This window comes from Nomascus leucogenys, chromosome 14 (assembly GCF_006542625.1).
Source record: "Nomascus leucogenys isolate Asia chromosome 14, Asia_NLE_v1, whole genome shotgun sequence".
NCBI classification, from domain to species: Eukaryota; Metazoa; Chordata; class Mammalia; order Primates; family Hylobatidae; genus Nomascus; species Nomascus leucogenys.
In genome coordinates this window covers 29,895,962-29,909,732 of record NC_044394.1, presented here as the reverse complement: position 1 = coordinate 29,909,732, position 13,771 = coordinate 29,895,962, and positions in this window count along the sequence as shown.

Here is a 13,771-nt window from a genome sequence, read left to right as displayed (position 1 = left end):
CTTCCTTCCTCCCTCCCTCCCTTCCTTCTTTACTTCATTCCCTTCTTCTTTCTTCCTTCCTTATTTTTTTCCTCCCTTTCTTTCTGGTGTAATGATATGAGGGACACTTATACCATCTGCACTACTCATTTTGGAGTTCTATCGTTCATTTTAAAGTGGTAGGGGCTGGACAGAGTGGCTCAAACCTGTAATCCCAGCACTTTGGGAGTCCGGGGCAGGCAGATCACCAGAAGTCAAATCAAGACCAGCCTGGCCAACATGGTTGAAACCCCGTCTCTACTAAAAATACAAAAATTAGCTGGGTATGTTGGTGGGCGCTGGTAATAATCCCAGCTACTTGAGAGGCTGAGGTGGGAGAATCACTTGAACCCGGGAGGTGGAGATTGCAATAAACCAAGACCACACCACTGCACTCCAGCCTGGGTGACAGAGTGAGAATTCATCTCAAAAAAAAAAGAAAAAATTAAGTGTTGGTGGAAAGTATAATGGGTGGAGGGGTTTCAGATTGGAAATCAGGCAGCCTGACAGTCCTACTACCTTGAAGTAGAAAATATTGACCATGTGACTGCAGGCATAGCTTTCCTGACCATCCATTTCCTCCTCTCACAAATGGCCAGGGCCAGTTTTCACTGTGGGATCTGCTCTGGCTTTATGAAGGGTTCACTGCTGCCACCACTTCTAACTAGTTCATGTCTCGTTTAGACTAGTTGGGTGCCCAAGTAAGTCCAGTGTCTTCATTATCACCACAAAAAGTAGATATAATAACTACGTTGCCCACCTCAAAGGGTTTGGAAGGATCTCGTGCAGTTACTGAAAATACTTTCAAAAGCATAACAACTATACAATGTGAGGTCCTAAGGAAAGGAAGAATTGGAAAATACTAAAGATGACAACCCAAAGACCAAAATCTGTATGGTCTCATCTGGGGACTTAGGTGAGGTTATTTTTAAGTTTGTTTTTTTTTTTTTTTTTGAGACGGAGTCTCGCTCTGTCACCCAGGCTGGAGTGCAGTGTTGCGATCTTGGCTCGCTGCAAGCTCCGCCTCCCAGGCTCACACCATTCTCCTGCCTCAGCCTCCTGAGTAGCCGGGACTACAGGTGCCCACCACCATGCCAGGAGAATTTTTTGTATTTTTAGTAGAGACGGTGTTTCACCGTGTTAGCCAGGATGGTCTCGATCTCCTGGCCTCGTGATCCACCTGCATTGGCCTTCCAAAGTGCTGGGATTACAGGTGTGAGCCACCGCGCCCGGCCTAAGTTTGTTTTTTTTAAGCTGAGTTTTTATTTTTTGCGGCCATTTAATTTGAGGGAAAACAAAGGCCATTATGGCATTGAATTTTATCTCAGAGTTATTCAAATCCCTTTTTGGTCACAGGAGAGTAAATTGTAACAGAAAAGAAAAAAAAACCTCCTAAATAATTGGGTCGTCATGGCTTGGATCCATGTGAGCTCTTCTGGGACAAGATTTAATCACTTCATAAATTGCGTATGTTGATTGTGTTATAAATAATAATCCTGTGTGCCTCATTAAGCCCCAATTGCATGTTCTTATGTGAAACTCATTCCTGTTCTTGCCAGCCTGACTAGATGCATTGTCTGTGGAGGTCTGTCTTGGGAAACAGGTGCACCTGGCTCAGTGTTAGCCAGGTGCCAGATGTCTCAAGAGCAGTGAATTTATACGCTCATCAGTTTTGACAACCCATGCACTACGTTAACTGTGTAGACTTCTCTCCTTTCCCTCCCACCTTAACTGGAGGATCAGTTAAAATTAATAAAAATTACCAGATAGGAAAAGTAGCTTGCCTCCTGAGACTTGGGACAATCTGTCTTATACTACATTTAAGACTTGAGATGGAGTTTCACAAAAGGCAAGCCTGTCCTAATTTCTTCTAACAAAACCATTTAAAATATATTTACCTTGAGCCAACTTTTTTTTTGATGCAGCAATGCAAAATAAACCATTGGCTGGGTGCAGTGACTCATGCCTGTAATCCCAACACTTTGGGAGGCCGAGGCGGGTGGATCACCCGAGGTCAGGAGTTCAAGAACAGCCTGGCCAACCTGGTGAAATCCTGTCCCTACTAAAAATACAAAAAAATTAGCCAGGTGTGGCGGCGTGTGACTGTAATTCTAGCTATTTGGGAGGCTGAGGCAGGAGAATCACTCGAACCCGGGAGACGGAGGTTGTAGTGAGCCGAAATTGTGCCACTGCACTCCAAAAGTAAATAAATAAATAAGTAAATAAGTCATAGAAGTAGAATATATTTTCCTTTTTTTTTTTTGAGACAGAGTCTCACTCTGTCACCAGGCTGGAGTGCAGTGGCGCAATCTTGGCTCACTGCAACTTCTGCCTCCTTGCCTCAGCCTCCCGAGCAGCTGGGACTACAGGCATGTGCCACCACGTCCTGCTAATTTTTGCATTTTTAGTAGAGATGGGGTTTAACCATGTTGGCCAGGATGGTCTTGATATCTTGACCTCATGATCTGCCCACCTTGGCCTCCCAAAGTGCTGGGATTACAGACGTGAGCTACCGTGCCTGGCCCTAGATTTTCTTTTAATAATAAAGAATGTAATAAGGAATTCGCACCTGTTTTGTTTTTTTAATTTAATTTAATTTAGGGTTTTTGTTTGTTTGTTTGTTTTTTGACAGAGTCTCATCCTCTGTTGCCCAGAGTGGAGTGCAGTGGCACGATCTCAGCTCACTGCAACCTCTGCCTCCTGGGTTCAAGCGATTCTCCCGCCTCAGCCTCTTGAGTAGCTGGGATTACAGGCGTGCTCTACCATGCCTGGCTAATTTTTGTATTTTTAGTAGAGACAGGGTTTCGCCATGTTGGCCAGGTTGGTCTCAAACTCCTGACCTCATGTGACCTGGCCGCCTTGGCCTCTCATAGTGCTAGGATTACAGGTCTGAGCCACCACACCCAGCCCCACCTTTTTATAATGGTCACTTTACAAAAGATCTATTTAAGTAAAGTTGGACAATATGAAGTTTGCCTTCCTAAGACAGCTGCATAGGACAGTGCTAGTCAAGGTGGGATCCACTGACTAGTACCAGTCTGCAAATGGTTTGCTACCTGTCCATGACAATATAAACACAGAAATTGGGAGTAACTTAATAGCTAGGTAGATTTACAGCAATCTAAGTATATGATTCTTTTTCTAGTACTTTATTTTCATTTCCTTTGGCAGAAGTCTTGGTTCATGCTGGATTGGAAATTTAAGAAGCTGATCCTTCTCCGAGAGCATGTGAGAGGTGCTGTTGTGGGGAGTTCTTCCAGCACTATACCATCTTCTCCAAGTAGTACCGTCCTCGTACATGTTTTCAGGCAGCAGAATTATGCTGTTCTATTCTTAACTGTTCTGCCTCAAAGTGTGAAGACACAGAGCAACCAGAGTTTTCACCTGCAAATAGCAGCTCCTCTGACAGAGAACTGATTTCTATTCCTTCTGTCTTTCTAATCTCCTTAACTCAATTCCAGATAAGACTCATTTTCTTCCAGATCTTACGCCATACAAAAGCATGCCCATGGCTGGGCCTGGTGGCTCAGCCTATAATTCCAGCGCTCTGGGTGGCCAGAGGCAGAAGGATCATTTGAGGCCAGGAATTCGAGAGCAGCCTGGGCAACATAATGAGATCCTGTCTCTACAAAAAAATTTTTTAAAATTAGCTGGGTGCTATGCACGCAACTTTAGTCCTAGTTACTCAGGAGGCTGAGGTGGGAGGATCGCTTGAGTCCAGGAGTTCAAGTTTACAGTGAGCTATCATCATGCCACTGCACTCCAGCCTGGATGACAGAACAAGACCCTGACTCAAACAAATAAACAAACACACAACAACAAGAAGTCATGCCCTGTGCAAGGGGTGTGTGATACTCTGGCTTGGCCCTCTGTTTAGAGAGGTGCTAAGGAGTATCTTTTCTCTCTGGAGCCTTCATATTCCTCCCTTCCATTCCAAGAGGTGGTATGTTGTTATCATTCTTGCATCAGAGATGAGTTAGGGCCGGGTGTGGTGGCTCATGCCTTTAATCCCAGCATTTTGGGAGGCCAAGGTGTGAGGATTGCTTGAGCCCAAGAGTTCAAGACCAGCTGGGGGAACATGGTGAAACCCCACCTCTACAAAAAATACAAAAATTAGCCAGATATGGTGGTGCTCATCTGTGGTCCCAGGTACTAGGAGGCTGAGGTGGGAGGACAGCTTGGGCCTGGGAGGTGGAGGTTGCAGTGAGCTGAGATCCAGTAACAGAGTGAGACCCTGTCTCAAAAAAAAAAAAAGGAAAAAAAAAAAAAAGAACAACATAGTAAGTCCTCTCTGGTCTTAAACTTTCCCCTCTCTTCCCAGATGCATTTACTTTCATGAGGTTGGCAGGCCTACTTCCTGTCTCAGTTTTTGTACTTTGACTATTTTATTTATTTATTTGAACAAAAACTTACAGAGCACAATATCACTTTATTGCTGAATTACAAATCACTCCAAAACTTATTGGCTTAAAATAACAACAATTAATTGTATTATTATCTCTTCCAATTCTCTGAGTTGGCTGGGCTCAGCTAGGCAGTTGTCTCATAAGTTTGCGTTCAGATGGCGGCAGGGGTTGGAGTCACCTTGAAGGCTTCTTCATTCATGGACCTGGTGGGTGATGCTGGCTGTTGGCTAAGACCTCATCTGCAGCTATCAGCTAGAATACCCACATGTAGGCCCTTCATGTGGCCTGGGCTTTTTCACAGCACGGTAGCTAGATTCTAGGAGGGAATATTCCAAGAGGAGTAGGCGGAAGTTGTATTGCCTTTTATGACCTAACTTTGGAAGTCACATGGCATAATTTCCACCATAATCATAGGTTCAAACCCAGATTCAAACTCCCTTCTCCCCATTTCTTCCTTTCTTTCTTTCCTTTTTTTTTTTTTTGTCTGGTCCAAAAATGACAGCCCCTATATCTTGATGAGAGAAATATAAATGTCCCATTGTAAGAAGATGATGTAGGATGAAAAATCCTACCATGGCCATCTTGGAAAATACAGAATGCCACACACACTTATTATGTGCTAGGTACTAAGTGTTTTGCATATCCACAATAAAGATATGGTGCTATTTTGTATGTTTTTAATTTTTACATAAATGGCTTTATGTGGAATCTATCATTTTGTAGCGCTTTTTGTTCAACTTACAGTTTTGAGCTCTAGCAAGCTGATACCTGAGGGCAAATTCATTTCTTTCTCTTTTTTCTTTCTTTCTTCTTTTTTTGGAGACAGGGTCTAGCTCCATTTTCCTAGGCTGGAGTGCAGTGGCACAATCTCGCTCACTGCAACTTCCCAGGTTCAAGTGATTCTTATGCCTCCTGAGTAGCTGGGATTATGGTTACGCAACACCACACCTGGCTAATTTTTGTATTTTTAGTAGAGATGAGGTTTTGCCATGTTGGCCAGGCTGGTCTCAAACTCCTGGCCTCAAGTGATCAACCCAATTTGGCCACCCAAAGTGCTGAGATTACAGACCAAATTCATTGATTTCAATTTCTGCTTTGCATTGTATTCACATTCATATTGTATCATTTTTGCATTCTTTTGTAGGAATATACCACAGTATACCATGTGTCCATTCCCCATGTCCATATATCATCTTCATTTTTTTTTTTTTTTTGAGATGGAGTCTCACTCTGTCACCCAGGATGGAGTACAGTGGCGGGATTTTGGCTCACTGCAACCTCTGCCTGCTGGGTTCAAGCAATTCTCTTGCCTCAGCCTCCTGAGTAGCTGGGACTACAGGCATGCGCCACCATGCCCGGCTAATTTTTTGTAGTTTTAGTAGAGATGGGGTTTCCCCATGCTGGCCTGGCTGGTCTTGAACTCCTGACGTGATCTGCCCGCCTTGGCCTCCCAGAGTGCTGGGATTACAGGTATGAGCCACCTCGCCCGGCCCCATCTTCATTTTTAAATGAAATAATGAACGGGTGTGGTGGCTCGCGCCTGTAATCCCAGCACTTTGGGAGGCAGAGGTGGATGAATCCCTTGAGGCCAGGAGTTTGAGACCAGCTGGGGCAACATGGTGAAACCCCATCTCTACAAAAAAGATTAGCCAGGTGTGGTGGCATGCCCCTATAGTCCCAGCTACTCAGGAGGCTGAGGTGAGAGATTGCTTTTGCCTTGGAGGTGGAGGTTGCAATGAGCCGAGCTTGGGCAACAGAGTGAGACCCCATCTCAAAAAAAAAAAAAAAATCATATAGTACATACATCCTTGAAAAAACCTGCAGTAGCTGAGTGCGGTGGCTCACGCCTGTAATCCCAGCACTTTGGGAGGCTGAGGCAGGCGGATCATGAGGTCAGGAGATCGAGACCATCCTGGCTAACATGGTGAAACCCCGTCTCTACTAAAAATAAAAAAAAAATCAGCCAGGTGTGGTGGCACACACCTGTAGTCCCAGCTACTCTGGAGGGCGAGACAGGAGAATCGCTTGCTCGGGAGGGCGAGACAGGAGAATCGCTTGAACCCCGGAGGTGGAGGTTGCAGTGAGCCGAGATCGTGCCACTGCACTCCAGCTTGGGCGACAGAGCGAGACTCGGTCTCAAAACAAAACAAAACAAAACAAACAAACAAAAAAAACCTACACTGAGTGTCAGCACTTTCCCATGCCACCAAATATTCTCCCAAACACAAAATTTTTAGTGGCTATGTTACAGTATTCATCTATTTATCATGTGAATAGAACATAAATATTTAACTAAGCCCTTAAAGTTGAACTTTTAGGTTGTCTATAATTTTTTTCACTATTATAAATAAAGCCACCACAACTATCACTAACTACAAATATTTGTGAGAATATACATATATTTTTTTTATTTGATTCAAGTGTAGATTGATAGAAATGTGTGTATATTTTTATTATTTCCTTAGGAGAAACTCTTTCAAGAGGAATTATCAGATGAAAAGACGTAAACAATTTTGAGGCTTTCAACACATAAATAATGGGGGCCGGGCGTGGTGACTCATGCCTGTAATCCCAGCACTTTGGGAGGCCGAGGTGGGCAGATCATGAGGTCAGGAGATCGAGACCATCCTGGCTAACACGGTGAACCCCCGTCTCTACTAAAAATACAAAAAAATTAGCTGGGCGTGGTGGCGGGCGCCTGTAGTCCCAGCTACTCGGGAAGCCCGGCAGGAGAATGGCGTAAACCTGGGAGGCAGAGCTTGCAGTGAGCCGAGATCGTGCCACTGCACTCCAGCCTGGGCGACAGAGTGAGACTCCATCTCAAACAAACAAACAAAAAACTATAAATAATGAATCCACATTTTATTTATTTATAGGTTGTAATTAACGTCAGAAACACCTGGGTATGCTCCACCTGACTTAAATAAAACAATGCCCATCAGCTGCAAGCTTCTGTACGCCCTTCCCATTTGATATGATTTGGCTGTGTCCCCACCCAAATCTCATGTTGAATTGTAATCCCCAATGTTGGAGGAGAGGCCTGGTGGGATATGATTGGATCTTGGGGGCAGATCTCCCCTTGCTGTTCTCATGATAGTAAGTTCTCATGAGACCTGGTTGTTTAAAAGTGTTTGGCACCTCCCCTCGCCCTTCCTCCTTCTCCAGCTATGTAAGACATGTCTGCTTCCCCTTCACCTTCTGCCACGATTTTAAGTTTCCTGAGAGACCTCTTCAGCCTTTTGTCCTACATCATAGCCTGCAAAATTGTGAGTCAATGAAACCTCTTTTCTTTATAAATTAACCAGTCTCAGGTAGTTCTTTATAGCAATGCAAGAACAGAGGAATGCACCATTCCATCCCCCTTCCTTCCTCCAGAAAGCCCCACTATGCCTAATTTTTTTTTTTTTTTTTTTAGGCAGTCTTGCTCTGTCACCCAGGATTCTCCTGCCTCAGCCTCCCAAGTAGCTGGGATTACAGGGGCTCGTCACCATGCTGGGCTAATTTTTGTTATTTTTAGCAGAGACGGGGTTTCACCATGTTGGCCAGGATGGTCTCGATCTCCTGACCTCGTGATCCGCATGCCTCGGCCTCCCAAAGTGCTGGGCGTGAGCCACCACGCCTGGCCACTCTGATCCATTCTTTGTCCCTAGTAATCCCTTCAATAGAAATCCTCTTCCCACTCCTGTAGCCTGTTTTGCCAGGATGGTATATAAGCTTCTGAACTCTCTCAGGTATATAGGTAATCACCCTGTGGTTCTTCCCATGTACAAGTTCGTAAAATTTGTATGCCTTTTCCCCTATTCATCTGCCTTTGGTGAGTTGATTTTTTTTTTTTTTTTTTTGAAATGGAGTCTTGCTCTGTCGCCCAGGCTGGAGTGCAATGGCGCGATCTCAGCTCACTGCAACCTCCGCCTCCCAGGTTCAAGCGAGTCTCCTGCCTCAGCCTCCCGAGTAGCTGGGACTACAGGTGCATGCCACCATGCCTGGCTAATTTTTTGTATTTTTGGTAGAGACAGGGTTTCACTGCATTAGCCAGGATGGTCTCAATCTCCTTACCTCATGATCTGCCTGCCTCAGCCTCCCAAAGTGCTGGGATTACAAGTGTGAGCCACCGTGCCTGGCCAGTGAGTTGATTTTTTCAGCAACTCTTCAGAGAGCAAAGGGGAAGTTTCCCTTGGCCTCTACAACAGAATGCTCTCCACCTCCTCCATCAGCCTTCGTAGTGTGCCTCTACCCTCTCACTTCCTGTGCTCCAGCCTCGCTGATTTTGCAAGTCCTTAAATACATCATGTTCCTTCCTGCCACAGGACCTTTGCACATGCTATCTCAGCCTGCCACATCCACCTCTCCACTTCCTCAAGCTAAACTCAACATTTTGCATTAGTTCAAAGATGAGTTTCTCAAAGATGCTTTTTCTGACCTCTGCAGAATTGGTAAGGTGCCCCAGTTATATGTTCCTATTGCACCCTATATTTCTCCACAGCATGTTTCATAACTGTAACTACATATCCTTAATTGCGTAATTACTTTATTTCTCCTAAGGTGCATATTTTTGACATGTTTATGACATAGCTTACCTTAAACATTAACATGGCTTACTATTGTACTGCCATCCTCAACATAATTTTACTATTCCAGGAAACGCTTACCAATGAAGATAAAAGTTGAAAATAGGCCGGGCATGGTGGCTCATGCCTGTAATCCCAGCACTTTGGGAGGCCGAGGCGGGTGGATCACCTGAGGTCAGGGGTTCAAGACCAGCCTGGGTAACCTGGTGAAACCCTGTTTCTATTAAAAATACAAAAAACTTAGCTGGGCATGGTGGCGGGCACCTGTAATCCCAGCTACTTGGGAGGCTGAAGCAGGAGAATCATTTGAACACAGGAGGCGGAGGTTGCAGTGAGCCAGGATTGTGCCATTGCACTCCAGCCTGGGCAACAGAGCAAGACTCTGTCTCAAAAAAAAAAGTTTAAAATAATTTTATTATTGATTTCAGGGACTTCCAGAAAGACCCGTCAATTCTTTAAAATGAGGCATCAAATGAAAAATTGTATCCCAAGATTCTTTGAACCCCTTGCCTCAAATTGCTGTGCCTACCAATCCTAAATTGTTGTATCGTGTCTCTTATCCAGGGCCAGCCAAGACTTCCCTTTTCCCTCATTAAAAGATTCTCCTTAAACCAAATTTTTACAGCTCAATAAATAGCCCAATCTTGCCCTTACTCTCCTCTGAGGTGCCACAAACAAAGACTATCTAGAAAGTGCTCTGCATTACCAGAATAAGCAACAAACTAAATTTTGTCTTAGTGACATTGCTTTGGTGATATTTTGAGGAAGGCATTTTTGATACTAACATCTAATCAATGTGTATATTTAATGTGGTAGCACTTTTTTTTTCTTTCCTGAAAAGCTGTTATGAAACCCATTGTGGCAATCAACGATGCCTCAGATTTGAGGAAATACAGTAATTGATCAATAGATCTCTCTCATGAAATTTTTTTTTTTTTTTGAGACAGAGTCTCAGTCTGTTGCTCAGGCTGGAGTGCAATGGCACGATTTTGGCTCACTGCAACCTCTGCTTTCCAGGTTCAAGTGATTCTTCTGCCTCAGCCTCCCAAGTAGCTGGGATTATAGATGCATGCCACCATGCCCACGTAATTTTTGTATTTTAGTAGAAATAAGATTTCACCATATTGGCCAGGCTGGTCTTGAACTCCTGATCTCAAGTGATCCACCCGCCTCAGCCTCCCAAAGTGCTAGGATTCACAGGCGTGAGCCACCACGCCCAGCCTCTCATGAGAATTTACATTATCCATGAGGGTCTAGACTTGGTGAGTTTTGATCACTGGTAGATCTCCATATCACAACAGAATAGGTAATTAATACATAATTGAGTGAATGAGTGGATCAATGAATAGTTGAAAGATCAACACAGAATGGATTTCATGGAGTATGCAAAGGCAACTCTTACTGATAAGACTTCCTGGCTGACCCTCTTGTGGCAAAGTGAGTAGGAAAAGATAACTGCACTTTCTCACCCTTCCACTCTAACCCAATTCCAGAGAATACCGCTCAATATATAACATTTTACATAGAGCTCTGATGTGAACTCATATTGTCATGTAGCTGCTTATCTGCTCGTTCAGGATTCTGATTTGCCCAGCCTAGTTATGTGGTATCACCATTAGATGAAATAGAAGTTGTCCACAGGGTTGTTGTCAATGACAAGGGAGCGAAGATGGGTTCCTTTGGGGCACATAGCATGTTGTTATGGCTTGGCTGACAGAAGAGTGTCAGCCCACATTGAGTAACCAGTGAGGAAGGCTATGGTGCCACACCCATAGGTGGTGCCACAGCAGCAGCAATCTGTCATAAGAGAGCCATTATTGAGATTTATCAAACAGTGGTTTGGTTGATAGAAGCCTCTCATTGTTACATACATATTAGAATACAAGTGACCAGAGGACTGTGACTTGCTTTTTTATTGAGTTTATCTAGAAACTTCACATACTAAACATTTCCTCAGTGCTTAAAACATCTTAGACACTGTGTAAAGTGCTTTGAGACATATAATTTTTTTATTTTTTAGAGATGGGGTCTTGCTATGTTACACATGCTGGAATACAGTGGCACAAGACATCTCCCAAACTCCTGGGCTCAAGCAATCTTCCTACCTTAGCCTCTCAAGTAGCTGGAACCACAGACACATACTATGGTGCCCAGTGATATATTGATTTTTTTTGTGTGTGAGATGGACAGTCTGGCTCTGTCGCCCAGGCTGGAGTGCAGTGGCACGATCTCGGCTCACTGCAACTTCCACCTCTTGGGTTCAAGCGATTCTCCTGTCTCAGCCTCCCAAGTAACTGGGACTACAGGCACATGCACGCCTCGCTAATTTTTGTATTTTTGTATTTTTATTTATTTATTTTTGAGACGGAGTTTCGCTCTTGTTGCCCAGGTGGAGTGCAATGGCGCTATCTCGGCTCACTGCAAACTCCGCCTCCTGGGTTCAAGCGATTTTCCTGCTTCAGCCTCCTGAGTAGCTGGATTACAGGCGCTCGCAGCCTTACTTGGCTAATTTTTGTATTTTTAGTAGAGACGGGGTTTTACCATGTTGGCCAGGCTAGTCTCACCGCCCGCCTTGGCCTCCCAAAGTGCTGGGATTACAGAGGTGAGCCACCATGCCCAGCCAGAAAGTGGACTTTAAACTGCATCTTTAGAATGAGGAAGACTTGAAGAAATAGAGAAAGGAGGCATGCTTCAGGTCTAGATTTTGGGAAAGGAGACAAAAGCAGAGGGAGTTTACATTTTTGAGGCATCCTCTATGGAAGGCACTGCCACAAACATCAGCTTCATTTAATCATCTCAAAGAATGTGTAGGATAGTGATGGTAATGAGGGCCCTGCCCTCAAGGGTACAAATATGACATTTATAACAATGAGACAACAATAGATGTTAAGTTAGAAAACACTGAACTGAATATAATCAGGTGTGGCTCAGCTCTTGTTTGCTGGTGATTTTTTTTTTTTTTTTTTTTTTTGAGACAGAGTCTCACTCTGTCGCCCAGTCTGGAATGCAGTGGCATGATCTTGGCTCACTGCAACCTCTGCCTCCTGGGTTCAAGCGATTCTCCTGCCTCAGCCTCCTGAGTAGCTAGGAGTACAGGCACATGCCACCATGCCTGGCTAATTTGTGTATTTTCAGTAAAGATGGGGTTTCCCCATGTTGGCCAGGCTGGTCTCAAACTCCTGACCCCAAGTGATCTGTCTGCCTTGGCCTCCCAAAGTGCTAGAATTATAGGAGTAAGCCACCACACCCGGCTTGCTGGTGGATTTCTTGGGTTCCAGGAACTAAGTCCTAAAGCTATCCTGATTGACTAAGATCAGGTAGGTGGGTGAGAGCTGGGTAAGGTTGGAGGTATGCTCTGAAACAGGTCGTCCAGGTTGACTAACTGAGCCTTGTGTCACCCTGAGCCCAGGGTATCTGGAATGGTTCCCAGCCTATTTAGAGAATTTCAATTTGACTTCATCCAACACACTTGTGGCCTGTCCTACCTATTGCTGAAGGCCACACGATGGTGGCCTTGGCAGTACCCTGGCCTCATATGGAATATTTCACCATGGGAGTCAGGGAACTAGGTGTTCAGTTAGATGTTCCTTTCAGAGGATCAAAGGCCTGGACTCTGGTATCTACGGTAGATCCCTTCTTTTGCCCTTTCTTCCCACTGACCATTCCTGGATGGACAGAATTTTTTTTTTTTTTTTTTTTGAGATGGAATCTCGCTCTGTCTCCCGGTCTGGAGTGCAGTGGCACAATCTAAGCTCACTGCAACCTTTGCCTCCCGGGTTCAAGCAATTCTCCTGCCTCAGTCTCCCAAGTAGCTCGGATTACAGGCGTCTGCCACCATGCCCCAATAATTTTTTGTATTTTTACTGGAGAAAGGGTTTCACCATGTTGGCCATGCTAGTCTCAAACTCCTGGCCTCAGGTGATTCCCCCACCTTGGCCTCCCAAAGTTCTGGGATTATAGGCGTGAGCCACCATGCCCTGCCTGAAATTTCTGATCTGTTAGGCATCAATGTATTACTCCTCTTCCTGGAAGATGGGCTGATTTATTTCTGGCTGAGGAAAAAGTAAAAAGATTTATGTCATCCTAAAGCTTATTAATATGACAGTTCTGGCCAGGCTCGGTGGCTCATGCCTGTAATCCCAGCACTTTGGGAGGCCGAGGCAGGTGGATCACCTGAGGACAGGAGTTCAAGACCAGCCTGGCCAACATGGTGAAACCTTGTCTCTACTAATAGTACAAAAATTAGCCAGGTGTGATGGCGTACACCTGTAATCCCAGCTACTAGGGAGGCTGAGGCAGGAGAATCGCTTGATCCCAGGAGGCAGAGGTTGTAGTGAGCCAAGATCACACCATTGCACTCCAGCCTGGGCAACAAGAGTGAAACTCCACCTCAAAAAGAAAAAAAAAAAAATTACAGTTTTTCCTGAGGAGCCCATCAACGAATATGTCCAACATCTATTAGGTATAAAGCACTGTGCTAAATGCTGCTGGGAAAGAGTACAGAAGGGTAAAGAAAGCTTCCTGCACTCAAGGAGCTTAGCTGGAAAAACAAAACATACACACGTAGAAAACATACACATGTAAAATTATAACTAATTGTATACTAATTGCTATCCAATGGAACTTTCTGCAGTGATGGAAATGTCTCTATCTGCACTAATATGGTAGCCACTAGCCACATGTGGCTGTTGAGCACTTGAAATATGGATAGCACAACTGAGGAGCTGAATAATTGAAATTTAACTTAATTTTAAACACATTAAATAGCCATATGTGTCT